The sequence below is a fragment of the Cygnus atratus genome, chromosome 7, assembly GCF_013377495.2.
Source record: "Cygnus atratus isolate AKBS03 ecotype Queensland, Australia chromosome 7, CAtr_DNAZoo_HiC_assembly, whole genome shotgun sequence".
NCBI classification, from domain to species: Eukaryota; Metazoa; Chordata; class Aves; order Anseriformes; family Anatidae; genus Cygnus; species Cygnus atratus.
In genome coordinates this window covers 5,569,106-5,581,180 of record NC_066368.1, presented here as the reverse complement: position 1 = coordinate 5,581,180, position 12,075 = coordinate 5,569,106, and positions in this window count along the sequence as shown.

The window sequence follows — 12,075 nt, the reverse complement described above, 5'->3', positions numbered from 1 at the left end:
CTTCAAAGGTGTACAGAAGTTGAATGTGGCACACATCCCCTTGCCTGATCTTTGGAAGATCAGTCTTTAGGACATACGAAGCTAATGTACTAATAGGATACTCTCAGTGATTCCCCTGAGCTGACACTCTTGGCCATGGAGCAAAGACTGGTTCTACATGAGGAAAGTAACAGCCAAATTCAGCCTTTGGCTCTAGGTGGGGACAGTGACAACCAAGTCCATTCAGCCTTCGGTTATCACCTTTGAATATATCTAGTCAGATGAAGTGGACCCATTTTCTGTTGCCCTTCTCTATTTTCTTTTCTATTGCTCTTCTTTCTAGAAAGAGAGGCAGAAAAAGCCACAATGTTATAGAGAATTGAGAAGGCTAGGTGAGCCTGTACAGACAGAGAGAACATCTCCCTCACCACCATTTAGTAAACACTACATAGCAAGTTATAAATTTCACATTACTATAGCATCAAGAGATCCTGGACAGGAAGAAGCTCCATAATGTTAATGCAGTGCTCATCCATTCCATCTTTTCTTTGAAGATTTCCCAAATATAGGTCTATACTTTAAAGAGCTTCCCTGCAGGTAGACCCTCCTCATGTTCAGTGATGCTCTCTGAGTGCTCTGTGAACCAGCTTCTTTCAGGATCAGGAGCTGAGGAGAGACTAGATGAAAACAGGTAAGTGAGTAACTGTCTATTATGAAGAAAAAGGAGAGGGAAATCCTCTTCCCTGGGGTTGCATTTAAAGCTGAATAGGGAGTTCTGGGTTGAAAGGTTAGAGAGAGAAATTATTTTTGTTTCAGGTGGAGTTCTTGTTGGAGGAAAGTGTTGAAATGAGAGAGCTTTGGGGTTAAGAAAGTTTCTATGATCAAGTAAGTGGTAGCTGAGAATTTACATTAAATAACTTCACTAAAACTAGTGAGCAGGGAAATTAATTTCCTTTCGAAATGATGTGGCAGAAAGGCAAAGCCTTGGGTTACAGCTCAAACAAAAGGAAAAGGTAAATGCTTTGCATTAAATTCCTTGTGCATTTCATAGTTTTACAGACAGCTTTGAAATTTATGGTGTAGATGCACTGGTTCGAAGTACAAGCTCACCTTGCCTGACCTCCCACATAACACCAGCCTTTGAATTTGACCCTGTAATTTCTGCATCAAGCACCTCACTCTCTGTTTGAGCGATAACATGTCTCTTAGATATCCATCTAGTCTTGACTGGAGACTGAATATAAAGGAAATCCATCACATCCTTAGGTAGCTGTGTTTAAATCACTAAGATAAGCCTGTATATCTAAGGCTTTTTCTGAAGACAAGACAGCAACAAGAATTTGCTGAAGAGGCCAGCACTCGTGGGAGGGCGGGCATCTGCAGATCCAGCCATTAGGTTCATAAAGCTCAGAAACGGGGGGAAAAAATGAAGTATTGCTCTAGGCGCCACACAACATAAATATAATGTTGTTCTGGAGAGGACTTAACTTTGTTTAGAATGCATTTCTTTTTAAAGGGCTTTCAGAGACCACTGGAGTAAGTTATTATTTGATTTTCAAGGCTGATAGTTGGGAGACTACGCAGTAGTGCTACAGTGAGAACAAATTAAAAACTCTAAGAAAAGGAGGGTGATGTTACCTGTGAAAACAATTCTATTTGTTTTTATACTGCCTCTTTACAAACCAGCTTTTTTCTGTCCCAGCTAGTTAAAAAAAAAAAAAAGTTATGACAATATTTCACTTGTGTTTTTGTCACTGGGGGACTTTCAAGGGTTTATTTTTTTGGTTAGCTGTAGCTTCCCTCTGTAGAGAATGAAAGAAAACACATTTCTGTCTTGCTGTTCCCTGTACTCTATGCACTCTGCGTGGTTCCTCAGTCCCAGAGCACCTGCCCCTTGCCACTTGCTTGCTTGTACAGGAGACTGCCAAGTGATCAGCTTACACATCCCATCCTGTAAACAACAGGCACATTCCTTCTCCTCCTTCCTGGAAGACAAAGTACCCCGTGAGCTTTGAGAGGCAGTCTCCATTGCTAAGATTATTACCCCTTGCATTAGGAGATGCCCCACCCAGCAGTAATGCAGTGGCTCAGGTAACGTTGCACAGCATCTTTTTATTTCATGCTGATGATCTCCCTGTGATGTTACACTAGTATTTATAGACATCAAACTCGATTTTTTTTTCTTTCTGCCTGTATTTGTCAAAAATTAGAGCCACAGTTTGTCAAACCTGGGCATGAACTTTCAGGTGGACCAATTTCAATAGAACTAGGTGGTATGCTTTCTGTATTACTTAAGTTATTACTTAAGTTGTATAGTTCTTACCAAAGTCTGAACAAATGTGCTGACTTGAACAGTCCAATGTCTTTGTATCTTTACATATATATATATATTTTTTTTCTGATAAGTTTTAACATGTTAAGGAGTTTTCTTGTCTTTCTGTGTTTTCTTTTATCTCCAAATCTGTATACTACAAGCCTCTAATATTCTTATATTTTTTTCTCTAATCTTTTTCTGTCTCCCACTTCCCTTAATATAAATCTTCTGTTCCTAGTACACATCAGCCAAAGTGTAAATTCCAGACAAAAATGACCTGTGCGTGTGGCTGCAGGGTGCAGCTGGGGATGGGTGGCAGCAGCCCAGTGCTGAAGCTGCCTTGTGTGGTGGTGAACCAAGATGCTGCCCAGGCCCCAGCTGCTGTCCATCGCTCCACTTGCTCTATTTTCATTGCATTCCACTGGAAAGAGTTTCTGTAAGGTATGTGCTCATTCTGTGGAATAAGTCTTGGGTGACTCATTCAGAAATAATAATAGGATTTCCTCTGAGGGCACATGTATGTTCTTTTCAATGACACTACTACCTTTGGACAGCTGGTTACACTTTGTATTCAAACAGCCTTAACTTATATATTTCACATACTATTTTTTCCATGTCTTTCATTTGTTGTTCCATCAGTGAGATCTGTGGAGTTTAAATCTGGCTTTTTAGTAAAGCCTGTCCCATAATCTCTTATTAGATTTGGTTTTACCTGGTTTAGTTTTCCCACTGATAGCTCTTTGGTTTCTTTGTCTTCTGCTGTTTTTCCAATTACAAACATCCAGAAGAGATTTTGCAGTATTTAAGATGACTGAGGTAACCCCTAGGTTATATTGTTCCACGTGTTTCTGTGTTCATCTAGACCACTTGAGCACTACATTTGCTTACATACTTTAGAAAGAGCTGTTCCACATTTTTAGTGCATCTTAGGACAGAATGACCACTATTGTTCACAAATGATTGCACAGGCATCTGAAAGCTATTCTGGCTAATTTAACTACAAAAGTACAATGAATCTGAAAAATATGAAGGAACCTTTCTTAGGTTCAGGAAAATCTCTTTCAAGGCTAATGAGATTCCCTCTGCCTCTCAGAACACTACTCAAACAAGTGCTCTAGTGAGTGTTGTTTTTTTTCTCCCCTTCTCCCTCAAAGAAGCCTCTTAAAAGGGGAGTGAGTGGGTCACCATCGGGTCAAGAGCCTTTGGTTATGAACACTACCTTTCATTCACTTGAATACCCCCCGTATAACATTGGGTACAGCCTTGTGGCACCAGTCATTAGATGTGAGGTAGGGCGTTTATAGATGGCAGTGTTAGGTGTGTGGTTCTGTGGCCCAAATTTCTATGCCGTGCATTATTTCTCCCTTTCCATCCAAATTCTGGTAAAAAAATGATGCCAATCAACTTTCTTAAGGAAGTAGAAAGTGCTGTATTTATTTATCCAGCAGTTATTTCAAGTTCTGTGCAGTTTATCCAGTGGATATTTCAAATACAGTTGGCCTACACCTTGTAGGTAAAAGTATATTTTCAAAAGCTTCTAAATGAGGAACTAGAACTAGGCATTTTATCATTAAAACACTCATTATAACTAAGATTAAAAAGGAAAAAAAAAAGAAAAAGGCTGCTTCGATACATGTTTCACAAAGACCAAGGTAGCTAGGAGGAAAAGAGGAATGAAAGATTGAAAGATGAAAGAGGTTGTAGGTTGTCATCCATTAATCGATCATAAATTTTGCACAGAATAGGCATGTGCTCTGTAGAATGCTTGGCTACAAAGCTGTACACTTCAAGGAATCTATTGTACCAAAAATATATATAAGTTTTTTGTTTGTTTGTTTGTTTTTTTAGCAGGTAATGAGGAAAAAATGTATAGATTACTGTCATATGGAAATTTTAGAGGATTGTTCTTTCATGTCAGGAGCATTCTGGTAGATGTCTATGGCTAGCAGTGCTCATTTCTGTGAGCTGTTCAACAACAACAAACGTTTTATCAGCTTTTTAAGGTACACTGTAAAAAATGAATTTATTTCTCCAGACATTAACTGTTTAAACGTTAGCAATCTATTTCAAGCTAAGTAACAGTCTAGCTTAGACAAAGGAAAGAGATAGACACCAGGTAGAAATTATTCCCACCATAGATGGCTGCCTGAAGACAGGCAGGATGGGTTCTAAAGTGCTCGTTAATCTCTTTTCATGCATGAGAAGCAAAGGACCTACCATGTTGTTAGGTAGAGCACTGGAAATATGAAGTAAAATGTTTATTTTCCAAAAGCAATTAGGTGCTAGTGAGGTTCTGCCTGGTTTTGGGCATTGCTTCTAAAGGAACTGGCTAGAGTTTGGCATGTGCTAGCCTATCCAGTATATGACGGTATTAAAAAATAAAAGCATTGAATTTGGAAGGCAGCATCGAAACAACTCCCAGTGGTGTTGAAATCATATCTTGGAGGGAAAAACAACTAGAACAACAACAACAACAAGAACAACAACAAACTTATTCTGCTCCTACAATAAAATTAACAGAGCAAGGTAGATTAGTACTGTCCAGTATAATCATCTGGCTTCCAGTTCCCTCCCAGACCACTTCTGATGTCTGAGTTATTTGCTCATGTTGAGAATTCAGAAACAAATTATGTTCAGCCTCTGTCTACTTTAAGCTGGATGTATTTGGGGTCTGTTTTTCTAGGTCCTCCTTTGATCACTTGTTTTATTTTGATGGCTCAATAGGACATCAGTAATTATTAGGGAAGCAAAATGAAATTAGATAAAAGGTTTTCCAAGAGGTTATGGGAACTATGGACTCATAGCACAGGAAAGCTTACCAGATTCAAGTCAACTATACAGTTTGTGACCACAGAAGTGTTTTAGGAAATTTTCTCTCATTTGTCTTAATTTTATGTATCACGAGGTGCTTAATAAGATGCCATATGTAATGCTTAAGTGACCTGCTTCTACTTTTACAAGTGCAATTACCTAAAGACAAGCTGGGTTTTGTGCGGTTTTCTGCTGGGATGTTGAGGAGACGGCAGGTGGTAATGCAGCCGGTGCCAACTATTACAGGGCTGCCCTGCTGGAAAGTGAAGTGGAGGTGAAAAATGTTACCACATCTCTGGGTCGCCTTTCCCCTCTGAGCCTCCCCCTCTGAAGGGAAGCCTTGCTGGTCAAAGGCTTGCATTGTACCCATGACCGATCTAAATAACATAAAACATGCCCTGGTACAGTGTGGGTGGGCAGTTAAAGCTAAGGCAAACACACTGCATTGCCAAGCAATATTTTTTTTAAGCAGTAGGCAAGATGCGTTTCAACAGATGCATTTCAAAAGAAATAACCACAAAGATATGGGAAACACCTGCAAACCTCTGTTGTGTGGGAGTCTCTAACGTGGGGGCCCAGTGGGAGTGCAAAACCCACCTGTAACATTTCTGCATAATTGATGCATTGGCATCTGCAAAGCAGGGGAAAAAATGCATCAGTTGATTGGGCATATTTTGTTTGTGAAAATGAGCACGAGTTCACACAATTCTCCCTGTAAATGTTGTGTGCAAACTGCCTCCCCAGTATTAATGGAGGAGGGTGGGATAGGGGAAGGGCCAGAAAGGGTTGTTGTCCCTGCCAGAACAGCCCAGCATGGCACACCTGCACCCAGCTGTGTCACACCACACTGGCTTTTTACCTTTTGTATTTTAAGATTTCAGCCTCAAGATTTACTTGCTAACATCCTCACAGAGACATCTGCGACTCACAGATGTCAAACTGGCAGCACATTTTCATCAAGCACACTTTGCCTTGGCTAGTTTCATTTTTGTCTTGAAAATATCATCACCTTGAACGGGGAGGAGATGATCATATCTATCGGAACAAGTAACTCTATATATATCGAGTTTATAATCATACGTAGATTAAGGCCAGAAGCGAATATTATGATCATTTAATCTGACTTCCTACATAGTACAGACCAGACTGAATTGGTAAACAATAACATATATTGTAGTAAGACATCCATTTAAAAAAAAAAAAGGTGATGAGGAAACCGTGCATGAGAAATCTCATAGTGATTGACTGCTATTGAGTACACGTTGTCACCTTTCTTCCTTTGAGTTTGTGTAGCTTCAGCTTCCAATCTTTCAATCTTATAATGATTGTTTGGTACGCTTAAAAAAATAAAATCCTCTAATATCACATTTGTTTATCCTTTTTGCTCAAGATTAGGGTCTAGATAGTGACAGGTCACCCCTGAGGGTTTAAATGGACCTAGTTTCTATAATTATTCCAAATTTTCCAGAGGTACCTTATTCTTGCATCTGTCTTTTGGCCTCTCCAGTGTTTCAGTAACACAAATTGTAGACAGAATTCTTCCAGATTTTGTCTTTTAATTTCTCATTCCTTATAGATTTCTTTACAGATTTACCCCTTGGTTCTAATATGATTGTCAGAGTGGAGCTAAAAACTTGCAGAAACTGGGAGCTGCCCTATGGTCCTGCATATGATAGTACTACTTTCACAACTCTGCTTTTTCTGAGGACACCTTTCCAGCTGGTGAGTTTTGGTGAGGAGCAGCAAGCATGGCAAGGCAGAGCAGCCCCTGCTGCAGCTCTGGCTTGATGGAGGAATAGAAGGGAAACAGGGCAGCCCATTCTCCTTGGGCTCTGGTGCATCTTGGTCCTCATGAGCACAGCCCAAACTGCAAATGGCAATGCCCTGAAGGAGCCCAGTGCCAAGTGGGTCCTGTGCTGTGAAAAGGTTTGACTTAAATCATCTATCTCTGCTACAACTCTTAGAAAAATTCCCCAGTCACTTACAGTGCTAGCTCATGTCACTGTATCCCTATAAAAACCATCACAGAAGTGGTCTGAAGTCATGGCAGTAATACAACTTGGAGCCGTAGAGGTCTTGGACCATGTAGTGTGTTTGTTTTGTCAAAGACCTTTTCCTGGACTCTAGCTGCAGGTTCGAGCATGTATTTACATCATATTTTACAGCCTGTATAGCCTCTCTCCCCCTGGTCCAAGCAAGCTGGAGGTCATGTATCCGCAAGTGGCATGGGAGCACCTCTAAAGGAAAAAATGCTAACAGTCTGAGGTAGGAATGGAATAAGATTATATTTGTCTACAAAAACACTATGTACTCATGCCCACCTCCCTCCCCCCAAAAATAAACCAAACCAAACCAAAAAAAAACCTGTAATAGTTTATAGGATATACAAAAAAAAAAAAAAAATCACATCCCTGCATCAGCTGAAGCTAATCTACATCTTTATAGGCTTGAACAAACACCCGGTGGAAAGACTCCTGTTGGATGAGCCCCTGCATGTGGTTCTTGTCGAAAAACTACTGTAAAGATTTCACCATCATGAGACATTGATTTGTGTCCTGTGTCTACTTACAGTCAGATCTATTTACTTTGGTCTTTAAATAACCTATTGCTGTTCTTTAGGGGGTTTTCTCAGTCTTGTAGAAGTAGAAGGCAACTGGGGTTCTGGCTCACACATTGTGAGTGAGAGTTTTAAACATTCCCATTGTAACTTCTTTTTAGAGAGTATGACCTAGAAAATATCAGTCTTTACCTTTGTTGAGCTCTCAGTGATATGTAGTAGCAAACCCACCTTTTTAGTGCTGAACCGAACAGGTTTGGTCTAGAAATAATTGCAAGGCAATAAATAGGGAGCCCCAGGATGCAATTTTCACATTTGCTTCTACTATTTCACATTTGTTTTCACAGCAAAAGAAAGATCTCCTCCTTTATTGGAATAATATGAAAAATAGAGAATTGAAAAGCCAAAAGAGACCATCTAAAGCTGAGGGGATGCTTACTAACCCTTTGATTTTTAAAGGCTTAAAAAAATGAAGATCAAACACCTAACCACTTGAAGTTTTCTCCCATTGGTTGTTTTCATAGTCAGAAATCACAAATGGATATATCTTGATCTTTCATTGTAAGAAAGAGAAAAGACAAGATATATCCCTTCCCAAGTCCCATATTGTGATTTGAGCAAAAAATGTCGCTGTCTTACAGGAGTCAGAGAATTTTTCTTCTCAAAGATTTCTCTCTCAGGTAGACTTTCCCCTGCTGTTATTTTACAGAAAAAAAAGAGGTGTGCAGTGCTATGCATCTGTATCCAGTAAAACACCACTGAATTTGCAGTCCAGAGGCTAATCTCTGGGATGTCAGAGGTGAAATAAATGTCCTACTGGTAATGGATGTCTTCTTGCTCTCCCCTCTGGGATTATGTGACTATAGGCAATGTTACAGTTGCAAAAAAGGCAAATCAGGAGAGCATAATAATTCTATAATAATGATGTAAAAGAAATAAGAATATTGAACAATTCATTTCCTCTACATTTCAGGGATTGTTCTCGAACTGTAGTCAGTGACATGGTGAAGATCCATACTGCCAGGGAAAAGAAAGTTACAGTGAAATGTTGTTTTGCTCATGGAGCACTAATCCTGACAGTTTGATGGTTGTTCTGCCTTAAGTGGAGCAGACTCTACTACTTAGGTTTTTGAAGACTGCATAAAATGGTGGGTTTAGGTTCATTACGGTATTGATAAGCAGAGAAACTACTTAAAATGTTTCCAAAATTCTTTTCATCTGACACATATCTGATAAATCTTGGATTAATGGATCATTAATACAGGATGTCCCTGCAGCCACAGATTCTGTTCCTTTCCTACTGGCAAGTTATAGCATGATAAAGGTATGAAAGTGCGAAAAGCATCTTTTCTATCTTGCTTGCAGTCACACAGTGAACTGCTGGAATACCAAGCAAACAAAACAAGGCCTGTTGCCATGACAAGCATGTCCTGCTGGTACTAAAAACGGGAGCTATGTAAAGAAAAGTCATTTCTCTTTGCATAGAAATTAATGGTTTTGTTATATTTATCAAAGGAACAAAATGACCCTGAACCTTAACTAGAGTTTAAATTCAAAAACCACTAAAAGTGACATTGGAAATGGTGTAAAATGGCTAAGAACTTCACACTGGAATTTGGGTCCTATTTGGTGGAGGTCTAGTTTTCTAATAGTCAGTGTCTGGATATCACTGGAAGCCATGCATGGAGAAGGCTTGCCTTTTTCCCTTCTCTCTCTTCTTTCAAGGGTGACAGGTCAATAGCATCCCAGGGCATACTAAGCTAATGCCAGCAGTATTTCTCCTTTGTGGATCAAATATAATGAATTGGAATGAGCCTTCCTCAAATTCTCTTTCAGGATCTCCTCCAGGCAAAACTTTGAGGTTTGCATAACTCTGAAAATCAATCTGCCTACTTTGGCAATGAAAAAGAAGCCTCTTATTTTTGCCAAGCAAAAATATATTTCTTCTTAGTAACATCTTTCATTGCTGATATGTCATTTCTCTTTCCCCACTCCTCCCTGCCTCCTACCCCCCCTCCTTTTTTTTTTTTCTCTCTTGCTGTGATTTTTCCCTCCTTTAAGGACATTTGTACATATACTGTTTCAGGCATGCCGAGACAAGAGTAAGTTCTATGCAGTAGTTTATCAGAGTGTATGAATTTGGTGTGGTCAAACAAAACATTTAACTTAGTGTTCTGAATGCATTGTTGAAAACTGAAAGATGATATGAATAAATGGAAAAATCAATTTTCCTTCACTTCCTGAAGTACTCCCAGAAGCCTTGCTCAGTACAATCCAAAAAAAGAGAAAAAGAAAATAAGAATGTCACTTTTCAATTAATAAAGAGAACTGTGTTTTTAATACAACATTGCCAGAATAAAAGTAAAGCAGATATCATCTTCATTTTTGATCAAGGCAAAGAATTTTTGTGATGCTTTTCATTTTCTCATGTGAAATACTATGTTTAGTTTGGAGCCCATGATAGCCACAAGGATGTCAAGATGTGGTACGTTCTGCCATTAGAACTTTGTAATAACAATTAAGAAAGCTTAGATCAGGACCTACAAGATCCTTTGGGGAGTTTCAGGAGACAGTTTGTGTCTCAAAGATGGATATTTATTTACTTCCCCCCAAAAAAACATTAAGATGCACATATGTCTGCTCAGTGATCCAGCTGTGTCTGCTTCTTGCAACAGCTCTTGTGATGGGTTCTTTCAAAATTCCTGAATGTAGCAGGCTCTATAATGATAATCTCAAATTCTTGGCAATTTTCTGTGTTCTGGTGTGTTTTGAAATATCACAGATATGCCCTATCTTTAAATCCAGGATGTCTAGAAATTGATCGTACTCCCCTGATTCATGCTTTAATCTTTTGTGGAAGAGGAAAGAGCCCCTAGCTGTACATTATGGATTTAAATCAAGACAAGTTCGAGGGGCCATACAAAGAGGGTAGCTGCTCAGATAGGTTAGAAAAAGGTCAGGCTGGATCACATCGATCACTAGTTACAGCTTTAACTATACAGAGGAAAATCACTAAGGCACAACATCAGCAATGCACAGCTTTCATCGCACCTTTGTCAACTCTGTGGGTGATGGAGTACAGGTTGTAAGTCCTTGATGTTAAATATGGTAATGCCCCATGGAGTTAAAGTTAATAATAAAGAGAGGAACAAGAGAACACAATGTTGAACAAAAGGGGCAAGATGAAGTGATTTATTGGCAGGGCTGAATTTTTCATTATGATATAATGGAGGAGAAGTTTTTAAAGCATTAAGAGATTTTATATTTTTCTATGGCTAGACATGAATTCTTACTATTAAGATGAGTAGGCAGAAGATGTTCTTGTCTTACACTGCATAATTATTCCATACTGAAAAGTATCTATTCTATTCTGTGTTCTCATCAAGCATTTGCTCTCATAAGTTAAGCAGAAAATAATCACCTACAGCTCCTCAAAGCTTCCTGTTGTGTTTGATGTCATTGTGCTTAATTCATTCTTTACATCAGGGTTAAGCCTGGTTTGCTTCTTTTTAGTGCTGCCCCTATTAATTTTTTTTAGTTGTTGTAGCGTACAGATATTTTTTAGAACTAAAACAGAGACATCATTGAAACAAAAAAGAACCTTTGTAATAAGAATTGGAGAGTAGTCTTGCTCTCTTGTTTGAGTAGATCACATTCATGAAGAGAAACTGTATAAGGAGCAAAGGGTTCACTCTGTCTTTTAAGGAGTAAATGGAGTCCAGAAACAGATTTTTGGTATATTACATCACAAATACAAAGTATACTACTCCATACAAAGAGATGATATGATCTAGAACCTATCTGTAATACTAAATTTCGCCCTTTTTTTTGTTATAAAAAAAAAAATTCCTAAGTGGAAGATGCATCATTGACCACCCAAGACAGAATCAATGTCTATTAACTTTAACTTTCCAGCCCATAGCGACATTAACTGAATTAAAGATATCACTTAAAAATAAAAAACTTCTCTATATTTCCTACAACCTGATAAACCTTAGGATGTACAGCTGTGTTCATTTTTGAGAAGGTAGTGGCAGAAGGTACATTGACACATAGCCCATTTAAAGGCCAATCTTGTCAACTATCAATGCTGGTCATACTAAAACATTCATGGGGGCAGAAGGTGTAATCCAAGTTCACGCCAGCCCCATTTGGATTTCTCTGGAACCTAATTTAAGCCTAACATTACAGAATGGTGGCAAACAAACAAATTGGTTTAACAGGATTCACCTTGACCATTAAATGGATTTAGGCTGTTGTGTAGGAACTTCCAGCTTAATCTTCTGATTTAAATGATCCTCACTACCACACAGAAGTTGTCAGTTGTACCAATAGTTTTTCTTGTTATCCCTGTGGAGTCCTTATAGAGGAATGTGCCTGCATTCTTGAAATTAATTCATTTCTTTTTTACTCA